Source organism: Oryctolagus cuniculus, chromosome 2 (assembly GCF_051225735.1).
Source record: "Oryctolagus cuniculus isolate XC-2025 breed Fujian yellow rabbit chromosome 2, ASM5122573v1, whole genome shotgun sequence".
Lineage (NCBI taxonomy): Eukaryota > Metazoa > Chordata > Mammalia > Lagomorpha > Leporidae > Oryctolagus > Oryctolagus cuniculus.
In genome coordinates, this window is record NC_142868.1 from 34,046,332 (window position 1) to 34,069,392 (window position 23,061).

The 23,061-nt window shown below is 44.3% G+C and overlaps 1 protein-coding gene across 8 annotated transcripts in view; it reads left to right on the forward strand.

The window, feature by feature from the left end:
- N4BP2 (NEDD4 binding protein 2) overlaps positions 1-23,061 on the forward strand; it is a 130,630-nt gene that overhangs the window by 2,989 nt on the left and 104,580 nt on the right. For 6 of the 8 annotated variants that reach the window (XR_016228867.1, XR_016228865.1, XR_016228866.1 and 3 more), the window contains exon 2: positions 17,760-17,856. The gene's annotated coding sequence lies outside the window, so the exon portion shown is untranslated. Of the gene's footprint in view, positions 1-4,873; positions 4,937-14,281; positions 14,398-17,759; positions 17,857-23,061 lie in introns of all 8 variants that reach the window. The other 2 variants (XM_089325357.1, XM_089325356.1) reach the window with 2 other exon arrangements.

Sequence of the window (23,061 nt, forward strand, 5' to 3'; positions counted from 1 at the left end):
AGGCCAAAGCCAGGATCCAGAAACTTAATTCAGGTCTCACACATGGGTGGCAGGGACACAACTACTTGAGTCATCACCTGCTGCCTCCCGGTGTGTGCATTAGCAGGAAGGTGAATCAATGGAGCTAGGGCTCACACCCAGGTACTCCAATATGAGATGTAGGCATCTCTAGTGATGTCTTAACTGCTATACCAAATGCTGGACTCTTGAATTCTCTTTGTAGTTCTTTCATCTTCTATTGGATTTTTGTAGCCATAGCACTTACATTCATTATGTTACTTTCAATAATATGCTTTAGTAGGATGGATCTCTCCACATGTCTTTTGTTTTATAACAGAGAAGTCTTCTCTGTTCATTAAATTCAACAGTTTGGAGATTGACATGAATAATGTTTAATTTTTCTGTTCCAAAGCAAAGCATCTGTTTTTTGTTTTGCTTTTTAAATTCTCTTCTGTCTTTGAGTTATTGTTTCTTCTGTCTGGAGCTTCTTCCCTACTCTCCCTGTCCTCCTCTCCCACTCTTTGCTAACCTACTGTAAGATGTAGACAGTATTTGCTGTAAAGTCTTTTTCTTTCCTTCCCAAAGCAGAGATCGTTATTTATTTCTTTGTATTATTTTTGAAACTTTGGTATATTTCCAATTTGTACATACCAATGCATTGAGCTACTTTTTTTATTTCAAGATTTATTTCTTTATTTGAAAGGCAGAGTTAGAGGGAGAGAGGGAGAGATAGACAGATCTTAAACCTGCTGGTTCACTCCCCAAATAGCTGCAATGGCTGGGACTGGGCCACACTGAAGCCAGGAGCCAGGAGCTTCTTTCATCCCAGTCTCTAACACGGGTGCAGGGGCCCGTGTGTTTGGGCCATCTTCCCCTGCTTTCCCTGGCACAATAGCAGGGAACTGGATTGAAAGTGGAGCAGTTGGGACATGAACCAGTACCCATATGGCATGCCTGTGTTGCAGATGGCAGCTTAACCTGCTGTGCCACAACACCGGCTCAAGCACTGAGCCACTTCTTCCATTCACTATGCGCTGCTTGTAGGTTGGGACTGAGTCTCCTCCTCCCTCCCTTCTTCTCTTCCCTCCCCTTCCTCCCTCTATCCTTCCCTCCCCTCCCTTTCCTTCCTTCTCTCTCTCTCTCCCTTCCTCCCTCCATCCCTCCCCTCCTTCCGTCCTTTTTTTGTGGTTTAGCACCATTGCCAACACTCTGCAGATATATAGGTATTGAATAAATGTTGGCCTGAATCAGAGGTATTTTGTGTTTAAAAATATTCCCCCTCGCTAGGCTCCTGTCTTCTGTCTTTATGGTCTATGTATTTAGGTGTTCCTGTAGTTTACTATAGACTCAGCATGTCCAAGCCTGTAGTTACATCAACTCTTCCATCCCCAAAACAAAACAAAACAAAAGTAAAACCAATTCTGCCTCTTTTTCCGTCTTGTTTTGGGAAGATTGGATAAGCTTGTGTGGTAAGAGTTAGTATGAGGATACTTCAGAAACTTGGTGGAAAAATGGAATTAAAAAATAAACTTATTTGGTGCCCCCAAACCCTAAAATCCATTCATAGTTTTTTTCATAATATGTGTTTCCATGACTTTACAATTTTTTTATTTTACTTTATTAGAGACACAGAGAACTTCTATGTACCAGGTGCCTGGAACTCAATCTCCCACTTGGGAGTTCTCACTGTTGCCTCTTGGGGTCTGCATTAACAGAAAGCTGGCATTAGGAGCCAGTCCTGGAGTCAAACTGAGGCTCTCTGAAGTGGGATGTGGGCATCTTAACTGTCAGACCCAATGCTTGCTCCTCCGTGAACTTACTGAAGTTCCCGATGGTACGTACTACTGATAGTAGCTTGCATAAACTTGGACAACTTTTTCCTTTTACATATATTCTGATTAATCGGCGAACGCTACTGGATTCTTTCTCCTTAATTTCTTGAATCTGTTTCTTTTCTCTGTCTCCACTGCTACCATCCTACTCCATGGTCAGTGTTACAGTTCACCTGGATTGCTGCAGTAGCCTTCTATCTGGTCATCCTTACTTTTTTTTTTTTATTTATTTTTTTTTAATTTTTGACAGGCAGAGTGGACAGTGAGAGAGAGACAGAGAGAAAGGTCTTCCTTTGCCGTTGGTTCACCCTCCAATGGTCACCGCGGCCAGCACGCTGCGGCCGGCGCACCGCGCTGATCCGATGGCAGGAGCCAGGAGCCAGGTGCTTTTCCTGGTCTCCCATGGGGTGCAGGGCCCAAGCACCTGGGCCATCCTCCACTGCACTCCCTGGCCATAGCAGAGAGCTGGCCTGGAAGAGGGGCAACCGGGACAGAATCTGGCGCCCCGACCGGGACTAGAACCCGGTGTGCCGGCGCCGCAAGGTGGAGGATTAGCCTATTGAGCCACGGCGCCGGCTCTTTTTTTTTTTTTTTTTAAATAAGAAAAGATTTATTTATTTGAAAGGCAGAGTGACACACAGAGAGGGAGAGAAATAAAGAGATCTATCAGTGGGTTCACTCTCCCGATGGCAGCAATAGCTAGGGCTGGGCCAGGCCAAAGCCGGTTCTTTTGCATGGGCAGCAGAGGTTTACGTACTTGAGCCATCTCTTGCTGCTTCCGGGGTGCTTTGGTGGACAGCTGGATCGGAAGCTGAGCAGCTGGGACTTATCCTTGCTTCTAATTCATTTTTTCACCATGACTAGAGTGATCCATCTAACACATTTGAGCATGCGACTCCTCTGCTTGAAATCTTTTTCTCGGTTTTCCATTGCCTTTAAGATAAAGTTCGAACTTCTTGATTTGTCTTTCAGGATCCACATGATATATCTTGTATATTTCCCTCTTCATTCTCCTGTCACTTTCTTCCTCTTAGTGTGTGACTCTGTCTGACAGCTGTTTGATACATTTCTTCCTTCAGATGCTAACTTCATTAAATCTAGGCCCAAATGCAGATGCCTTTGTTGGTCTGGAATACCTTCCCTGGTTCCTTCCTTCCTTTCACTTTTGCTAATTCCTGCAGGTCTTTCATGGCTTCGTCTGGACCACACTTCTTTGGGAGAGTCCTCTTTGATCCCTCAAGTCTGAGTTACACAACGGGATCTGTTTGTTTCCCTAGCACTATGTTCTCCACCCCCCCCACCCCCCCCCCACCCCCCGCTCCCCTGGGGGTGTGTTTTGTGACTGGCAGAAATCCGGGAACCGAAGGCAGATCAAAAATCCTTGAAGGGGCCGGCGCTGTGGCTCACTAGGCTAATCCTCTGCTTGCGGCGCCGGCACACCAGGTTCTAGTCCTGGTCGGGGCGCCGGCTTCTGTCCCGGTTGCCCCTCTTCCAGGCCAGTTCTCTGCTGTGGCCCGGGAGTGCAGTGGAGGATGGCCCAGGTGCTTGGGCCCTGCACCCCATGGGAGACCAGGATAAGCACCTGGCACCTGGCTTCGGATCAGCACAGCACACCGGCCGAAGCGGCCATTTGGGGGGTGAACCAGCAGAAGGAAGACCTTTCTCTGTCTCTCTCTCACTGTCCACTCTGCCTGTCAATTAAAAAAAAAAAAATCCCCGAAGGGAAAACAGAGTCACTGGAGGAGCACCATGTAAAGCCTGAGTCATGGCACCAATGTAAGGCCACCACAGAACACACCAAATACCGGAGTAAGGGAAAGGGTTTATTGGCGGGGAAAACCAACAGACTGGAGGGAAAGGGCCAAAGAAGAGAGCTCGGGAGAGATCAGGACACAGAGAGAGGGAGAGAGCGGCACTGTGTTCTCTTAATCATGGTGTATAGGCTTATTTGTCATCTCACCATGTACTGGTTAGAATGTAATGAAGGAAAGAAGTAAATTGGCTGCCTTGAAAGATATAATCTGCGTGGGGTGTATTAAAAGGGAATTAGGTGCTGGTGTTGTGGTGCAACAGGTTAAACCACTGCCTGTGATGCCAGTATCCCATATATGTGTCAGTTTGACACAGGTTGTTCTGTGTCTGATCCAGCCAGCCCCCGCCAATGGGCCTAGGAGGGCAGTGGAGGTTGGCCCAACTGTTTGGTGCCTTGGCTCATCCATCCAAGTGAGAGACCTGAATGGCTTTGGCCTGGCCCAACTCTGGCCATTGTGGCCATTTGGGGAGTGAACCCATGGATGGAAGAACTCTTTCTCTCTCCTCCTCTTTGCCTCACTCTAACTCTTCCTTCACATAAATAAATAAATTTTTTAAATGGAATTAAATAGTAATTTTGTGATTTACCTCTTAGGGAAAGTAAAGAGACATTGTTTTTGACAAATGAATATTTTCTAAGTCAAGAAAGGCATCCTATGTCTTTTTATAGCCTGCATGAGAAATATCTTTTGACATCTAATTTCTATCTATTCAGTTTCTCTGTTTCTAACTTAGAACCTTCTGGTGTATAGATACCAGAAATACAACTTGAAATGGCCTGTGGGAGGCAAAGCTATTGTTCATATAACTATAGAGCAGAAATTGTATGGATAGAGATAGCTGTGAGGAGCTAGGTTGGGAACTTGCCCCTAGTCAGGCCCTTCCTATATTTAATAGTCTGTATATATGGGCTCTATTTCTCTATAGTTCTAGATAGTTCTATACATGGTGGGACCTGGTCCTTGCTTCATTGGCTTATCTACTTAGAGTCTTATGTCAGAGGCTCTGGATGGATTTAGTCACATTTTCATCCTTTCATCATTTCCTACAGTTGAGGGGGTGAGAAACTATGCTTAGTTTGACTTAGGTCATGTGATATGATTAATCACATGGCCAGGATCTGTTATCAGAAAACAGGATGGTATGGGAGGGGCAAGAGTTCTGGGTAGACACAAAAAATATTTATTGTAACTCTTAGCCATCCTTCTGATTATGAATCTGTTTTTCAGAAGCTTTATTCATGGGAAAGAGGTGCTTTGTATATGGACCTGAGTATTACAGATGCTGAACTGGTAAGTCCAAAATTTGGAAGAACTAAGAAGCCTTTTTGGACTTTAGTTTGTACTGACATATAAGAAATACGTATTGGGCCCTTATTTGCTAAATAAGGCACATACCTTGTGATGCTTACAGACTAGTAATCTAGACAAGTAGGTGCTAAGAGTAAGGTCTACCTGGGTACAGTGGAAGCTCTGTCTAACTCAGATTTTGGGATAGTGAAAAACTTCTGAAGGAAAGTTAAGTCAATAAGTAGAATTAGGAGGCTTATGCTGTGGTGCATTGGGTTAAGCTACTACTTTCAGTGCCAGCATCCCATAACAGCACTGGTGTGAGTCCTGGCTGCTCCACTTCTGATCGAGCTTCCTGCTAATGTGCCTGGGAAAGCAGGAGAAGATGGCCCAGGTCCTTGGGCCCCTGCACCCACTTGGGAGACCCAGATGAAATTCCTGGCTTTGGCCTGGCCCAGTCCTGGCCATTGTGGCCATTTGGGGAATGAAACAGCAGAGGGAAGATTTCTCTCTTTTTTGTTTCTCAATCTCTGTAACTCTGCCTTTCAAGAAGTAGGATTGGCTGGCGCTGCGGCTCACTTGGCTAATCCTTCGCCTGTGGCGCCAGCACCCTGTGTTCTAGTCCCGGTTGGGGCACCGGATTCTGTCCCAGTTGCTCCTCTTCCAGTTCAGCTCTCTGCTGTGGCCTGGGAAGGCAGTGGAGGATGGCCCAGTTCCTTGGGCCCTGTACCCGCATGGGAGACCAGGAGGAAATACCTGGCTCCTGGCTTCGGATTGGTGCAGCGTGCCGGCCATAGCAGCCATTTTGGGGGTGAACCAATGGAAAAGGAAGACCTTTTTCTCTGTCTCTCTCTCTCTCACTGTCTAACTCTGCCTGTAAAAAAAAAAAAAAAGGATTGAGTAGAATTTGGTAGGTGGGCTATGGACAGGGCATATATGAGGCACAGAGATAAGAAATGGCCTTCCTTGTGAAAGAAACAGATACTAAGCTATAGGTGAATAGAGAATACCTAGCCTTGGTCATAGAAATCAAATTAGAGGCTGGTGCTATGGCACAGCCAAATAAGCTGCCACTGCAGTGCCAGCATTCCAAATTGGTGCCGGTTTGAGTCCTGGCTACTCCACTTCTGATCCAACTCCCTGCTAATATGCCTGGGAAAGCAGCAGAACATTGTTCAAGCCCCTGGGCCCCTGCCATCCATGTGGGAGACCTGGAAGAAACTCCTGGCTCCTGACTTCAGCCTGGCCCAGGTCTGGTTATTGTGGCCATTTGGGAAGTGAACCATCAGATGGAAAATCTCTCTCTCTGTCTCTCCTTCTCTCTGTGTGTAATTCTACCTTTCAAATAAATAAATAAGACTTTAACAAAATCAAATTGGAACTTGATCTTGAAAGCAGTAGAGGATCAGTCAAGGATTTTCAAGCTGGGCTCCTCAGGCTTGACTATCCAAATGCATTTGGCTCTCAGGCTGTTAACTGTAATGGAGTTTGGGAAAGAATTCTTGGCTGGAGTGACACTTGCAGGTATTGAAGCCCTGAGTTTAGATGTACCTAGAAAAAGTTAGTGGAACAAAAGGTTGCGGACAGAACCCAGGGGAATGGGGCTGGCACTGTGGTGTAGCAGGTAAAGCCACTGCCTGCAGCACTGGCATCCCATACGGGTGCTGGTTCTGGACCCGGCTGTTCTTCCGATCCAGCTCTCTACTGTGGCCTGGGAAAGCAGTGGAAGATGGCCCAAGTCCTTGGGCTCCTGTATGCATGTGGGAGACCCAGAAGACTGGCTCCTGGCTTCAGATTGGTGTCGCTCTGGCTGTTGCGGCCATCTGGGGAGTGAACCATCGGATGGAAGATCTCTCTCTCTGCCTCTCTGTAACTCTGACTTTGAAATAAAGAAATCAATCTTTTTTTTTTTTTTTTTTTTTTTTTAAAGAACCCAGAGGAAGCAATGACATAGAAAAACTGAATAGAAGAGAAGAAATTCTTGGAAACTGAGTAAGGGTAGCCAGAGAAAAATCATTACAGTAGCACTTGTCCACTTACCTGCAGGGCATGTGTTCCAGGACTTTTTTTTTTTTTTTTTTTTTTGACAGGCAGAGTGGACAGTGAGAGAGAGAGACAGAGAGAAAGGTCTTCCTTTGCCGTTGGTTCACCCTCCAATGGCCGCCACGGCTGGCGCGCTGCGGCCAGCGCACCGCGCTGATCCGATGGCAGGAGCCAGGAGCCAGGTGCTTTTCCTGGTCTCCCATGGGGTGCAGGGCCCAAGCACCTGGGCCATCCTCCACTGCACTCCCGGGCCACAGCAGAGAGCTGGCCTGGAAGAGGGGCAACCGGGACAGAATCCGGCGCCCCGACCGGGACTAGAACCCGGTGTGCCGGCGCCGCTAGGCGGAGGATTAGCCTAGTGAGCCACGGCGCCGGCCTGCAGATAGTATCCTGTCTATATGCTATGTTTTTTCCTGTATGAAAGCACTTCAGAAAGTTCATGGAAAATGAAGTTAAAAGATAAAAAATATAAGCTGTATTTTTTAACATAAGCTGTATCAAGATCAAGATACTTTTGTAAGTGATGATGCCAGATATTTAGTCCCTGTTCAAGGAGCTTTGGGTCCTGGAAATGTAACCGCGTTTATGTACTCTTTTTTTTTTTTTTTTTTTTTTACATTATTAACTGAAGAAAATGAGTCTTTAAAGACTTTTCAAGATTACAAAGAAAAATAGTTAAAGGAGCCAAATCAGGGCTGTAAAGTAGATGCCTAATGATCTCCATCTATATTCTCAAGCTTGCACTTGTTCTATGAGAGCAGTGAACAGGTGCATTGTTGTGGCTAGAAGGACTGTGGTGCAGCTTTCCTGGACATTTTTCTGCTAAAGTTTTGGCTTAACTCTTTTTTTTTTTTTTTTTTTTTTTTTTGACAGGCAGAGTGGACAGTGAGAGAGAGAGACAGAGAGAAAGGTCTTCCTTTGCTGTTGGGTTCACCCTCCAATGGCCGCCGTGGCCGGCACGCTGCGGCCGGCGCACCGTGCTGATCCGATGGCAGGAGCCAGGAGCCAGGTGCTTTTCCTGGTCTCCCATGGGGTTCAGGGCTCAAGCACCTGGGCCATCCTCCACTGCACTCCCTGGCCACAGCAGAGAGCTGGCCTGGAAGAGGGGCAACCGGGACAGAATCCGGCGCCCCAACCGGGACTAGAACCTGGTGTGCCGGCGCCGCTAGGCGGAGGATTAGCCTAGTGAGCCGCGGTGCTGGCCTTGGCTTAACTCTTGACACTCTCCATGTAAGCAGATGCTATTGTTCTTTGGCTCTCCAGAAAGTCAGCAAACAAGGGCCTCATGCATCCCAAAAAACAGTTGCTATTAGAGCTGGCATTTGCCGTAGTGGTTAGGACTCTGGTGAGGATGCCCATGTCCCACACTGAAGTGCTTAGATTCAACTTCCAGCATTGCTCCTGTTTCCAGCCTCCTGCTAAGGTGGACCCTGGGAGGCAGTAATGATGATGACTCGGGTGATTGGATTCCTGCCATCCACGTGGGAGGTTTGGGTTGGATTCCAAGCTGTATGTGGGCATTCGAGGAGTGAACCAGAAGATGGGATCTTTCTGTTTCTCTTTGTCTCTCAAATAAATAAAAAAAAATGTACGTTAACATGTCTTGAAAGTAAAAGCTATTGCCGTGTGACCTTTGCTCTTGACTAATCCACTTTTGCTTTGACTGGATAACTTCTACTTCTTGGTAGCCATTGCTGTGTGCTTTGTTTTCAGGATTGTACTGGTAAAGCCATATCTCACCTCCTACTCCAGTTCTTTGAATAAATGTTTTACGATTTGATCTTATGTATTTAAATTTCCATTGAAAGCTCTTGTCTGCAAGGGATTAGGGCAAAACAGTTTTGTCAGCCATTGAACTGTAACACTCTACATTAATTTTTCAGTCAGAATTGTGTAACCTGAACAAATTGAGATGTCTTTGGTGTTAGCAGTTGTTTGTGCTGTTGATTTTTGGTCTTTGGGGCCAGGCTTTGTGGCATAATGGGTTAAGTCATTGTCTGCAATGCAGGCATCCCATATGGGCCCTGGTTTTAGTCCCGGTTATTCCATTTCTGATTTAGCTCCCTGCTACTGCCCCTGGGAAAGCAGCAGCAGATGTTCCAAGCCCTTGGGCCCCTGCACGTGTGTGGTACAGGATGAAACACAGCCTGGCCCAGCCCTAGCCATTACGGCAATTTTGGGAGTGAACCAGCCATGTAACATCAATCTCTGTCTGTCTGTCTTTCCCTCTTTCTTTCTGTAACTCAACCTTTCAAATAAATAAAATAAATTTTTTAAAAAAATTGGTCTTCAATTAGGGCACAAACAAGTTTAATTTTTTTCCACAGATGGATGTGGATGGTCTGCTGCTGCTTTTATCTTCAACATTGTATTTTTTAAAAATATTTATTTATTTACTTGAAAGTCAGAGTTACACAAATAGAGAAGGAGAGGCAGAGAGAGAGAGAGAGAGAGAGAGAGAGAGAGAGAAGTCCTCCATCTGCTGGTTCACTCCCCAATTGGCCGCAACGGCCAGAGCTGAGCTGATCTAAAACCAGGAGCCAGGAGCTTCTTCTGGGTCCCCCATGCGGGTGCAGGAGCCCAAGGACTTGGGCCGTCTTCTGCTGCTTTCCCAGGCCATAGCAGAGGCTGGATTCGAAGTGGAGCAGAAAGGACTCGAACTGGCAGTCATATGGGATGCCAGTACTGCGGGCAGTGGCTTTACCCACTGCACCACAGAGCCGGCCCCTCAACATTGCCTTGTCCCTTCTTTTATTTATTTATTTTTAAATATTAATTAATTTATTTGAAAGGCAAGGCAGAGTTACAAAGAGAGAGACAGAGATTGTCCATCTGCTGGTTCACTTCTGGCCTCAATGGCTAGAATTGGGCTTATGTGAAGCCAGAAGCCAGGAGCCAAGAGCTTCTTCCAGATCTCCCACATGCGTGCAGGGGCCTAATCACTTGGGCCATCTTCTGCTTTCCCAGGCAGATTAGCAGGGAACTGAATTGGAAGTAAAACAGAGGGAACTCAAACTGGTGCCCACATGTGATGCTGGCACTGCAGGTGGCGGCTTTACCTGCTTTGCCATAGTGTCAGTCCCATCTGTCCCTTTGTAAAACGAGTTATCCATTTGCAAACTGCTGATTTATTTGGCACATTGTCACCATAAACTTTTTGTAAAGCAGCAATGATTTTACCATTCTTTCATCCAAGTGTTGCCATTATTTTGATACTTGTTCTTTTCAATTTTAGTAGAATTCATGTTGCTCTGATAGGGACTCTTTTCAAACATTTTATAACAAGTTACTCTGACTTTGTTTTGGTGCAAAAAATTTGAAATCCATGCATAGTTGTTTCATAATATGTATTTTCCATGAACTTTTTCTTTTAAAAGCTTTATTTATTTATTTGAAAATTAGAGTTACAGAGAGAGGGAGAGACAGAAAGAGAGGGATCTTCCATCCGCTGGGAACTTGTGGATACTGGGGCCCAAGGACTTGGTCCATTTGCTGCTGCTTTCCCGGGTGCATTAGTAGGAAGCTGGATTGGAAGTAGAGTAGATGGGATTTGATCCAGTACGTATGGGATGCTGATGTTGTGGGCAGTGGCTTCAACTACTGTGCCGTAACACCAGGACCTCCATGAATTTTTTGAAGACATCTGTGTATCAAGGATGGGGAACATCTGACCTGTCAGCTGTGAAGTCATTTGGTCTGATCTGCCAAGGCAACTGCAGGCAGACTTGAAAATTCAATGATTTATAACAGACTAATTGTTAAGTTTATAATTTTTAAAAAGATTTATTTATTTATTTGCAAGTCAGAGTTACACAGAGTGGAGAGGCATAGAGAGAGAGAGAGGTCTTCCACCCGATGGTTCACTCCCCAGATGGCTGCAATGCCTGGAGCTACACCATTCTGAAGCCAGGAGCCAGGATCTTCTTCCAGGTCTCCCACATGGGTGCAGGGGCTCAAGGACTTGGGCCATCTTCCACTGCTTTCCCAGGCCACAGCAGAGAACTGGATCAGAAGAGGAGCAGCCGGGTCTCGAACTGGTGCCCATGTGGGATGCCGGCGTTTCAGGCCAGGCCGTTTACCTGCTGCGTCACAGTGCCGGCCCCAAATTTATAATTTTGTATGGCCTGCAAGTGATGTTATAAATATGCAGATGGCCATTGGCAAAAAAAAGTTCCCTACCCCTAACCCATGATAAAATTTAATTAATGAATTAGTCACAGTAAAATATTAACCATAACTAATAATCAAATAGAACAATTGTTAGGGCTGGTGCTGTGGCGTAGTGGGTAAAGCCTTTGCCTGCAGTGCCGGCATCCCATATGGGCGTCGGTTCGAGGCCTGGCTGCTCCACTTCTGATCCTGCTCTCTGATGTGGCCTGGGAAAGCAGTAGAAGATGGTCCAAGTGCTTGGGCCCATGTACCCACGTTGGAGACCCAGAAGAAGCTCCTGGCTCCTGGCTATGGATCGGCGCAGCTCCGGCCGTTGTGGCCATCTGGAGAGTGAACCAGTGAATGGAAGACTCTCTCTCTCTCTCTCTCTCTCTCTGCCTCTGCCTCTGCCTCTGCCTCTGCCTCTGCCTCTGCCTCTGCCTCTGCCTCTTCTTCTCTCTCTGTGTAACTGTGACTTTCAAGTAAAATAAATAAATTAAAAAAAAAAAAACACAAATAGAAGAGTTGTTATGGTATACTACAATAAGAATTATATGAATGTGGTCTCTTTCTCTCAAAATATTGTACTGTACCCAAGCTTCTGTTGACACTATGAGATGATGTGAGGTGAATGATGCAGGCATTGTGACCTAGCATTAAGCCACTGTTGTCCTTCTCCATCCATCCCTGGGAAGCTGTTCTGAGTAACATGATACATGTGAATTATCCTTTTATCCTGTATAGCCACACTGTTTATTTGCTACCCTCCAGTTTATCATTTAATAGTCATCTTCTTTACCTGATCAACTGCCATAGTATCACACTGCTTGTGTTCAAGTGATCTTCAGCATGGTGTGCACTTTAAAATTTATGGGGGTGGGTGTTGTGGCACAGCAGATTAAACCATAGCTTGTGATACTAGTGTCCCACATTGGTGTGCCAGTTTGAGTCCTAATATACTTTTTTTTTAAAAGATTTATTTATTCATGAAGCAGAATTATAGACAGTGAAAGGGAGGGTGGGGGAGAGAGAAAGATGAGAGAGAGAGGAGAGAGAGGTCTTCCATCTGCTGGTTTACTCCTCAAATGGCTGCAATAGCCAGAGCTGGGTCCATCCAAAGCCAGGGGCTTGGAGCTTCTTCTTGGTCTCCCACATGAGTGTAGGAGCCCAAGCACTTTGTCTGTCCTCTGTTGCTGTCCCAGGCCTTTAACAGAAAACTGGATTGGATGTAGATCAGCTGGGACTTGAATCGGCACCCATGTGGGATGCTAGTGCCGCAGGCAGAGGCCCAGCACTGGCCCCTAATGTGCTTCTGATCCACTTCCTGCTTATGCATCCTGGGAAACAGCAGTGTGTACTTGGGACCCTGATACCCATGTGGGAGATGTGGATGGAATTTCGGGCTCCTGGCTTTGACCTGGTCCAGCCCTGGCTATTGGGGGCATTTGAGGAGTGAACCAGCAGATGGAAGATGGAAAATCTCTTTGCCTCTGTCTCTGTCACTTTGCCTTGCAATAGATGAAGGATAAATGAATAAACGTATGAACTATTTAGTTGTGGAGTTTTCCGTTTAATATTTTCATTCTGATACTCTTGAGTCTTGGTAACTGAATGTGCAGAGTAAAATTGTGGATAAGGAAGGACTACTGTAGATGCTGGGAGATGATTGCATTGGGTCAAGCAGTCAATAGAAAATACAATGTTGGAGGGCTGGCGCTGTGGCGTGGTGGGTTAATGCCCTGGCCTGAAGCACCGGCATCCCATATGGGTGCCGATTGAAGGCCCGGCTGCTCCATTTCCAATCCAGCTCTCTGCTGTGGCCTGGGAAAGCAGTAGAGGATGGCCCAAGATTTGGGCCCCTGTGCCCACGTGGGAGACCTGGAAGAGGCTCCTGGCTTCAAATCCGCACAGCCTGCCGTTGCGGCCAGTTGGGGAGTGAGCCATCAGATGGAAAACCTTTCTCTCTGCCTTTCCTCTCTCTGTGTGACTCTGACTTTGAAATAAATAAATCTTAAAAAAAAAAAAAAAAAAGTACAATGTTGGAACAACAAATGTAAACTATGTTTTATTTTAAGAAACTGAAAACCATATAGGAAACATTAGAGGTTTGTTTAGTATGATTTAACAATTCTCCTGATCATTATCAATTCTAGGTGCATTGAGAAAATAAAATTTCTAGATAATTCTTCCAATGTAGGAAATCGAATGTCTTAGAAATTTTTTTAAAAGATGTATGTATTTATTTGAAAGTCAGAGTTACAGAGAGAAGAATGAGAGACAGAGAGATCTTCCATCTGCTGGTTCACTCCCCAAATGGCCATAACACCCAGGGCTGGGCCAGGCCAAAGCCAGGAGCCAGGAGCTTCTTCTGGGTCTCCTATGTGAGTGCAGGGACTCAAGTACTTGAAACCTCTTCCACTGCTTTCCCAGGCACAGTAGCAGGGAGCTGGATTTGAAGTGGAGTAACTGGGTGTCGAATCGGTACCCTGGGTATGCCGGCGCCACAGACAGGGACTTTACCCACAACGCCACAATGCCAGTCCCATGTCTTAGAAATTTTTTTTTTTTTTTTTAATTTGACAGGTAGAGTTAGTGAGAGAGAGAGAGAGAGACAGAGAGAAAGGTCTTCCTTCCGTTGGTTCACCCCCAAAATGGCCGCTTTGGCTGGCGCACTGCACCAATCCGAAGCCAGGAGCCAGGTGCTTCCTCCTGGTCTCCCATGCAGGTGCAGGGCCCAAGGACTTGGGCCATCCTCCACTGCCTTCCCAGGCCACAGCAGAGAACTGGACTGGAAGAGGAGCCACCGGGACTGGAACCCTGAGCCCATATGGGATGCCGGCGCCGCAGGCAGAGGATTAACCAAGTGAGCCATGGTGCCGGCCCCCATGTCTTAGAATTTTTAAAGACAGAAAGGGGAGAGTAGAACATTTCTTGGTGGATGGTGTTTGGGAGGAAGGAAGTGGATGAATAGGGCAAATGGATATTATACTTGCTTATGCACAATGATTTATTGGAGAGTGCAGGTACCTGGTAGATAATTTTTTTAAAAATTTATTTGAGAGGTAGAGTTGCAGACCGTGAGAGGGAGAGACAGAGAGAAAGGTCTTTATCTGCTGGTTTACTCCCTAAATGGCTGGGTCTCCCATGCTTGTACAGGGGCCCAAGGACTTGGACCATCATCTACTGCTTTCCCAGGCCATAGCAGAGAGCTGGATTGGAAGAGGAGCAGCCGGGACTAGAACTGGTGCCCATATGGGATGCTGGCACTGCAGGTGGAGGATTAACCTACTGCACCACAGTACTGGCACCGAGAATTTTACACATAGTTTCAGAAGCTATCCATATCCTGTTTTGTCAGGGGACACAGAGTCGATGACTGCGTTGCTGTAATCACATTCTGTTCATTTCCCAGGATTTCTGTTTGTCATTGTCTTTTTTATTCTATTTCATCTGTTTATTTATATATTTCTTTATTTAAGGACAGAGTATAGAAGAGGGAAACAGATATTCTACCTGGTGATTCACTCCTCAAATACTTGTAATGGCCATGGCAAGTCCAGGCTGAAACCAGGAGCTGTAAACTCTGTCCAGGTCTCTCATGTGGGTAGCAAGGACCTAAGTATTTGACCTGCTGCCTCCCAGAGTGCACATAAGCATTAGTGTTGGAATTGGAGTGAAGGTGGAACTTGGTCCCAGACACTCTGATGTGGAATGCAGGCATCCCAAGCAGTGACTTACAATGCACCACAACACCTGCCCCAGTTTTTTTTTTTTTTTTTTTAAAGTATAGTCCTGTCTTTCCTACCCTCTTACTTCCTTCTCTGCCTTCTTTCCTCTTCCATGATGTCAGCTTACCAGCCCTGAGGAGATTTTATTGCATTTTGCGTGACTGTTTCTTCAAGGTGTAGTAAAACTTCTTCCTTAGTCCCTTATATTCTGTAAACTGTTAGTTAAATCCAAAGGTATACATTGACTCAGTTTAAACAAAAAAAAGATTACTTTTTTTTTTTTTTAAAGATTTATTTATTTATTTGAAAGGCAGAGTTACAGAGAAGGGGAGAGAGAGAGAGAGATATCTTCTATACGCTGGTTCACTCCTCAAATGGCCACAGTGGCTGGAGTTGGGCCCATCTGAAGCCAGGAACCAGGGGCTTCTTCCAGGAGAGAGAGAGAGAGAGAGAGATCGGTCGGTCTTCCTTTTCTGTTGGTTCACCCCCCGAAATGGCCGCTACGGCCGGTGGGCTGTGGCCGGCGTGCTGCGCTGATCCAAAGCCAGGGGCCAGGTGCTTCTCCTGGTCTCCCATGCAGGTGTAGGGCCCAAGGACCTGGGCCATCCTCCACTGTACTCCTGGGCCACAGTAGAGAGCTGGACTGGAAGAGGAGCAACCGGGACAGAATCCGGCATCTCAACCGGGACTAGAACCCGGTGTGCGGCACCGCAGGTGGAGGATTAGCCAAGTGAGCCGTGGCCCCGGCCAGTTTCAGTCTTCTCTTGTACAGATGAAAGGATCACAGACCAGATGGGTCCTGGGGGTTAGGGATAGGTTGAGCTGTGTGTTGCTGAGCCAGGGTGGGAGGAACAAGAGGAGAAGAGAGGCTGGGGGTTTGGCTGGTAGTGGACCAAAGGGGGGTCTTGAAATACCAATACTTGGTTTAAGGAATAGTACAGTTCTAATAAAGCAAGACAAACACACACACACACACACACACACACACACACATATCATGTGACTTTTCTCCCTTTTCATCCATGATTCTCAATCAGTTATTTATGAATAATGTTCTTTCTTTTTTTAAAACAAGTTATTTTATTTATTTGAACGGCATAGTTACAGAGAGGGAGAGGGAGAGACAGAGAGAGGGAGAGGTCTTCTATCTGATGGTTCATTCTCCAAATGACTGAAAGCCAGGAGCCAGAAGCTTCATCTGGGTCTCCCATGTGTGTGTAGGGGCTCAAGCACTTGGGCTGTCCTCTGCTGCTTTCCCAGATGCATTAGCAGGGAGCTGGATTGGAAGTGGAGCAGCCTGGACTCCTAGCTGGTGCTCATATGGGATGCCAGTGCTGCAGGCAGCAGCTTAACCTGCTATGCCTCAGTGCTAGCCTCTCTATTATTTCTTTTACATTTGGTAGTTAGCTGCCTCTGTAGAGACAAGGTTTTCCATAACAACCAGGGCTAGTTTTTACAGTTTACTTATTTAATCTTTATTTTTTTCCCCAAGGGCTATTCCCAATTTATATTCAATTGGATCAACACAGAAAGAAGCTATCACAATCCTATTTAGACAACTCTGCTTTACTTGATTTACTGGTTTAGTGGCTTTTTTCCCCCCTTCAATTTATCTGAAAGGCAGAGGGACAGACGGAAAGAGAGGAAGTGATCTTCCATCTGCTGGTTCACTTCCCAAATGGCCACAAGGGCCATGACTGGGCCAGGCTGAAGCCAGAAGCCAGGAATTCCATCTGGATCTTCTACATGAGTGGTGGGAGCCCAGGTAGTTGGGCAGTCCTCAGCTGCTTTCCCAGGTGGATTAGCAAGGAGCTGGATTGGAAGCTGAGCAGCTGGGGTTGGAACCTGCACTCAGATATAGGATGCTGTTGTAGCAAGTAGTGACTTAATCTTCTGTGCCACAATACTGGCCCCGGCTAGAGCATTTTTTTTTTTTAATTTTTAATAGAAAGTTTTATTTACTAAATATAAATTTTGTTAAGTACAACTTTTGGATTATAGTGGTTCTTCCTTCCATACCCACCCTCCTACCCCCAAACCATCCCACCTCCTACTCCTTCTCCCATCCTATTCTTCATTAAGATTAATTTTTAGTTATCTTTATATACAGAAGATCAACTCTATACTAAGTAAAGATTTCAACAGTTTGCAGCCACACAGACACACAAGTATAAAGTGCTGTTTGAAGACTAGTTTTACTGTTAATTCTCAGTACAACACATCTGGACAGAGGTCCTACGTGGGGAGCAAGTGTGCAGTGACTCCTGTTGTTGATTTAACAATGACACTCTTATTTAAGATGTCAGTGATCATCCAAGGCTCTTATCATGAGCTGCCAAGGCTATGGAAGCCTCTTGAGTTCACAATCTCTGACCTTATTTAGACAAGGCCATAATCAAAGTGGAAGTTCTCTCCTCCCTTCAGAGAACGGTACCTCTTTCTTTGATGGCCCCTTCTTTCCACCAGGATCTCACAGAGATATTTCATTTAAATCCTATCTTGGTTTTCCATGACTGAAATGCTCTCCTGGGCTTTTTAGCCAGATCTGAATGCCTTTAGGGCTAATTTTGAGGCCAGAGTGCTGTTTAGGGCATTTGTCACTCTAAGAGTCTGCTGTATATTTGCTTCCCATGTTGGATCGTTCTCCTTTTTAATTCTATCAATTATTGTTAGCAGACACTTGGTCTTATTTATGTGATTAGGGCTGTTTTTTAATCTGGAAGTAGTGTTAAAATGCAGAGTGAGTGCTTAATTCTTATCTTTTGTGTATTTTCAGAGTGTGATAGTTGCCTCCAGGTCTTGTCTTTTTTGTGGTTTTCTTTTTGAAATACTTTGTGTTTTTATAATACAAATGTTCCATTTATTTGATACAGCATGCTTTTAATATATAACATTTTATTTTATAGTAAGAAGACATGTTGGATAGTAGGAAGAATTGCCGAGTTTGTGGATATCAACCGTGGCCTTACTAAGCACGTTAATAGCATCAATGACAGACAGACGGTAAGTATTATTAACGCTGTAAAGTATAAACACTTTACACATATATTTTCAGGTTTTTATTTACATATTGGAGTGGATTAAAAGCTTTCATGAGAGGGACTGGTGCTGTGGTCTAGTGGGTAAAGCTGCTTGCAGTGCCAGCATCCGTATGGGCGCCAGTTTGAGACCCGGCTGCTCCACTTCTTAGCCAGCTCTCTGCTATGGCTTCGGAAAGCAGTAGAAGATGGCTCAAGGGCTTGGGTCCCTGCACCGCATGGGAGACCCAGAAGAAGCTTCTGGCTCTTGGCTTCGGATTGGCCTAGCTCCAGCCATTGCAGCTATTTGAGGAGTGAACCAGCAGATGGAAAATCTCTCTGCCTCTGCCTTTGCCTCTGCCTCTCTCTAATGCTGCCTTTCAAATAAATAAATACATCTAAAAAAAAAGCTTTCATGCAAAGAAAAATATAATCATGGATTTTGTTATTTTAATTTCTTCTTTTTTTTTTGACAGGTAGAGTTAGACAGTGAGAGAGAGAAACAGAGAGAAAGGTCTTTCTTCCTTCCGTTGGTTCACCTTCCAAATGGCCACTATGGCCGGTATGCTGTGCCAATCTGAAGCCAGGAGCCAGGTGCTTTTCTTCCTGGTCTCCCATGCAGATGCAGGGCCCAAGCACTTGGGCCATCTTCCACTGCACTCCCGGGCCACATTAGAGAGCTGGACTGGAAGAGGAGCAACCAGGACAGAATCCGGCTTCCTGACCGGGACTAGGACCTGGGGTGCCAGCGCCACAGGTGGAGGATTAGCCAAGTGAGCCATGGCGCTGGCCCTATTATTATAATTTCTAAAACAGTTTATGGCTTAGAAATTATGGTGGTAAAAACCATGTTGATTCAGAAGATCCATAGAACTGTATTGTAATACCAATTTTCCCATTTAATGAGTGTTTCTGTACTTCTAAAATGTTACTTTTTGGGATGGGTGTTGTGGTACAGTGGGTTAAATCATTGTTTGGGATTATTGCTTCCTAAATTGGAGTACCCGAGATTGCTTCCAGCTTCTGCTTCTGAACCAGCTTCCTGCTAACATCCCTGGGAGGCAGTAAATGATGACCCAAGTGCTTCAGAGTAGCTGGGATGCTAACCAGCACTCTGGAATGGGATGCGGGGGTTCTAAGAGACAACTTTGCCTGCTGTACCACAATTCCATCCCTATATTATATTTTGGTAAAGCTGGTAAGACTCACATAGTAAAAAAGAAATTCCAAGTGAGAAATACTGCTCTCTTTGTTTTTAATTCTTTTTAATTTTATTTTTTATTTATCCCCCCGCCCCCGCAAAGAAACCTTTTATTTAAGGAATATAGACTTTATGCATTTCGTAAGTACAACTATAGGAATATAGCAGTACTTCCTACCATACCTGCCTTCCAACTCACTCTCCCTCTCTTCCTCTTCCCTCTCACATTCCCATTCTCCACTAAGATCCATTTTCGATTAACTTTATACGCAGAAGACCAGCTCTATACTAAGTAAAGAGTGTAACAGTTTGCACAGAAAAAGAAACCCAAAAATCAAATAATAAAGCAAAAGAAATCTGTTCCTCAACAGTTGAGACAAGAGCTGTTAAAAGCCATTGCATCTTGAAGTTAATTTCACTTTTTCTTTCTTTTTTTTTTTTAGAAACTTAATTAACTTTAAAGAAGCACCCAAGAATGATACATGCTTTGCAAGCACTTAGACATAATTATAATACAACTCTTTGAGGACAGAGGTCCTGTATGGGCTAGTTGGTGCAAAGTGACTCTTGTTAATTTAACAATTAACACTCTTCCGTATGACATCAGTGATCACCCGAGGCTCTTGAGCTGCCTAGGCTATGGAAGCCTTTTGAATCCACAAACTCTGTCAGTGTTTAGACAAGGCCATAAGCAAAGTAAAAGTTCTCTCCTCCCGTCAGAGAAAAGTACCTCCTTCTTTGATGACCGTTTCTTTCCACTTGGGTCTGACCCATTGAGGTCCTTCATGTAGGACATTTTTTGCCACAGTGTCTTGGCTTTCCATGCCTGAAATACTCTCATGGGCTTTTCAGCCAGACCAGAATGCCTTAAGGGCTGATTCTGAGATCAGAGTGCTATTTACAGTGATTGTCCTTCTGTGTGTGAGTCTGCTGTGTGGACTGCTTCCCATGTTAGAGCATTCAGTCCTTTTTAATTCTATCTGTTATTATTACCAAACCCTTAATCCTATCCATATGATCACTTTAACACTTAAGATGGTATTTTTAACACTCAGCTTAAGGGGATTTTGGGCCCCAAGGCAAGTTTTTAAACTGTATCCTTAGAAGTAAGTCTGTAGGAATGTATGCAGAACTATCCAGCTTTATAGTTACAAACTTCATACACTTAACGGTGATTCTCCCCACCGTGCTGACCCTCCCACCCATACTCCCAACCCCTCGTTCTCCTCCCTCTCTTATTCCCAGTCTTATTTTTTACTGAGATCTATTTTCTTTCTTCCTATTTTTTTTTTTTTAAGATTTTATTTATTTATTTGAGAGACAGAGTTATAGACCGTGAGAGGGAGAGACAGAGAGAAAGGTCTTCCTTTCATTGGTTCATTCCCCAAATGGCCACAATGGCCAGGGCCATGCTGATCCAAAGCCAGGAGCCAGGTGCTTCTTCCGGGTCTCCCACACGGATGCAGGTGCCCCAGGACTTGGGCCATCTTCTACTGCTTTCCCAGGCCATAGCAGAGAGCTGGATTGGAAGAGGAGCAGCTGGGACAAGAAATGGTGCCCATATGGGATGCGAGCACCACAGGCGGAGGATTAACCTACTGCGCCATGGCGCTGGCCCCCAGAGATCTATTTTCAATTGACTTTATACACATATGATTAACTCTAAGAGTAAAGAGTTCAACAGGTAGCATGAAGAAAAAAATAAAAAATAAAAAAAATAAAGTATGCCTCAGCAGTCAAGACAAGGGCTGTTCAAGTCATTGCTTCTCAAAGTGTCAATTTTACTTCTATGGATCGCCTTTTAGGTGTTCTGTTATCACAGGTCAGAGAGAAGATGTGGTATTTGTCCCTTTGGGAGTGGATTATTTCACTAAGTATAATGTTTTCCAGATTCATCCATTTTGTTGTAAATGACCAGATTTCTTTTTTTTTCCTAACCACTTTGTAGTATTCCATAGTGTACATGACCCATAATTTCTGTATCTGTTCTTCAGTTGATGGGCACATAGGTTGATTCCGTGTCTTAGCTGTTGTGAATTGAGCTGCAATAAACATGGGGGTTTGGATAACTCTTCTATTTGCTGATTTCATTTCCCTTGGGTAAATTCTAAGGAGTGGGATGGCTGGGTCAAAAGGTAGGACTATATTCAGATTTCTGAGTTATCTCTCTACTGTCTACCATTGTGGCTTTACCAATTTACATTATCACCAACAGTAGATTAGGGTACCTTTTTCCCTATATCCTTGCTAGTATTTGTTGTAAGTTGATTTTTGTATGAAAGCCATTCATTCTGGGGTGAGGCGAAACCTCTTTGTGGTTTTGATTTACATTTTCCTGATGGCTGGTGATCCTGAACATTTTTTCCTGTGCCTGTTGGTCATTTGGATTTCCTCTTTGAAAAATGTCCTTGCCCATTTCTTCACTGGATTGTTTGTTTTCTTGTTATTGAATTTCTTAATCTCTTTATATATTCTGGTTATTAATCCTTTAACAGTTGCATAGTTCGCAAATAATTTCTTCCATTCTGCCAGTTGCCTCTTTCCTGAGTTTTTTTTTTTTTTTTTTTTTTTTTTTTTTTTTTTTTTTCAGTACAGAAGCTTCTCAGTTTGATGTAATCCTATGTGTTAATTTTGGCTTTGAGTTAGTTCTTCATTAAATGTTTTGTAGAATTCAGCAGTGAAGCCATCTGGTCTTGGGCTTTTCTTTGTTTGGAGGGTCTTTTTTACTGATTCAATTTCTGACTTGGTTATATGTCTGTTTAGGTTTTCTATGTCTTTATGGCTCAGTTTAGGTAGATTGTTTGTGTCTAGGAATCTATACATTTCTTCTGGGTTTCTCAGTTTGTTGGCATACAGCTCTTTGTAGTAATTTCTGGTGATTCTTCTTTATTTCTGTGGTGTCTGTTGTTACATTTCCTTATTCATCTCCAATTTTATCAGTTTAGTTTTCCTTTTTTCAGTTAGTTGGGCCATCTTTTTTTGTTTAATTTTGTTGTTTTCTTCTCTAATTTTAATTATTTATTTTCTCATACTAGTTCTGGGTTTGGTTTGCTGTTGTTTTTCGCTATCCTTGAGATGGCGTTGATAGCTCATTTATTTGGTGACTTTGCAATTTCTTGATGTCGGCACCAATTGCTATAAACTTTCCTCTTAACACTACTTTTGCTGTACCTCATAAGTTTGATATGTTGCGTTGTCATCTTCATTTGTTTCTCAAATTCCTCCTTTGATTTTTTTCTATGGCCCACTGTTCATTCAGGAGCATGTTTAGTCTCCATGTGTTTGCATGTGTTCTAGCGATTCCTGAGTTGCTGATTTCCAGCTTCCTTCCATTGTGGTCTGAGAAGATGCATGGTATGATTTTGATATCTTTTAATTTGCTGAGACTTCCTTATGGCCTAGCATGTGGTCAATTCTAGAGAAAGTTACGTGTACTGGTGAGAAAATGTGTATTTTGCAACTGTAGGATGGAAAGTTCTATAGATATCTGTGAGGTCCATTTGGTCTAAAGTGCTGATTTAGTATGCTATTTCCTTGTTGATTTTCTGTCTGGTTGATCTGTCCATTGCTGAAAGTGGGGTACTGAAATCCTCCATTACTATTGTATTTGAGTCTGTGTCTCCCTTTAGATCTCTTAACATTTCTTTTAAATAGCCAGGTACCCTGTAATTAGGTGCTAATATGTTTATAATAGTTATATCTTCCTGTTGACTTGATCCCTTAATTGTTACATAATGACCTTTGACTCTTTAATAGTTTTTGTGTTAAAGTCTATTTTGTCTGTTATCAGGATGGCCACACCAGCTCCTTTTTTGATTTCTTTTAGCATGGAATATCTTTTTCCATCCGTTCACTTTCAGTCTGCATGGTGAAATGTGTTTCTTGTAGGTAGCAAATAGATGGGTTTTGTTTTTTAATCCATTTAGCCAGTCTGTGTCTTTTAACTGGAGAATTGAGACTATTTACATTCAAAGTGACTATAAAGAGTAT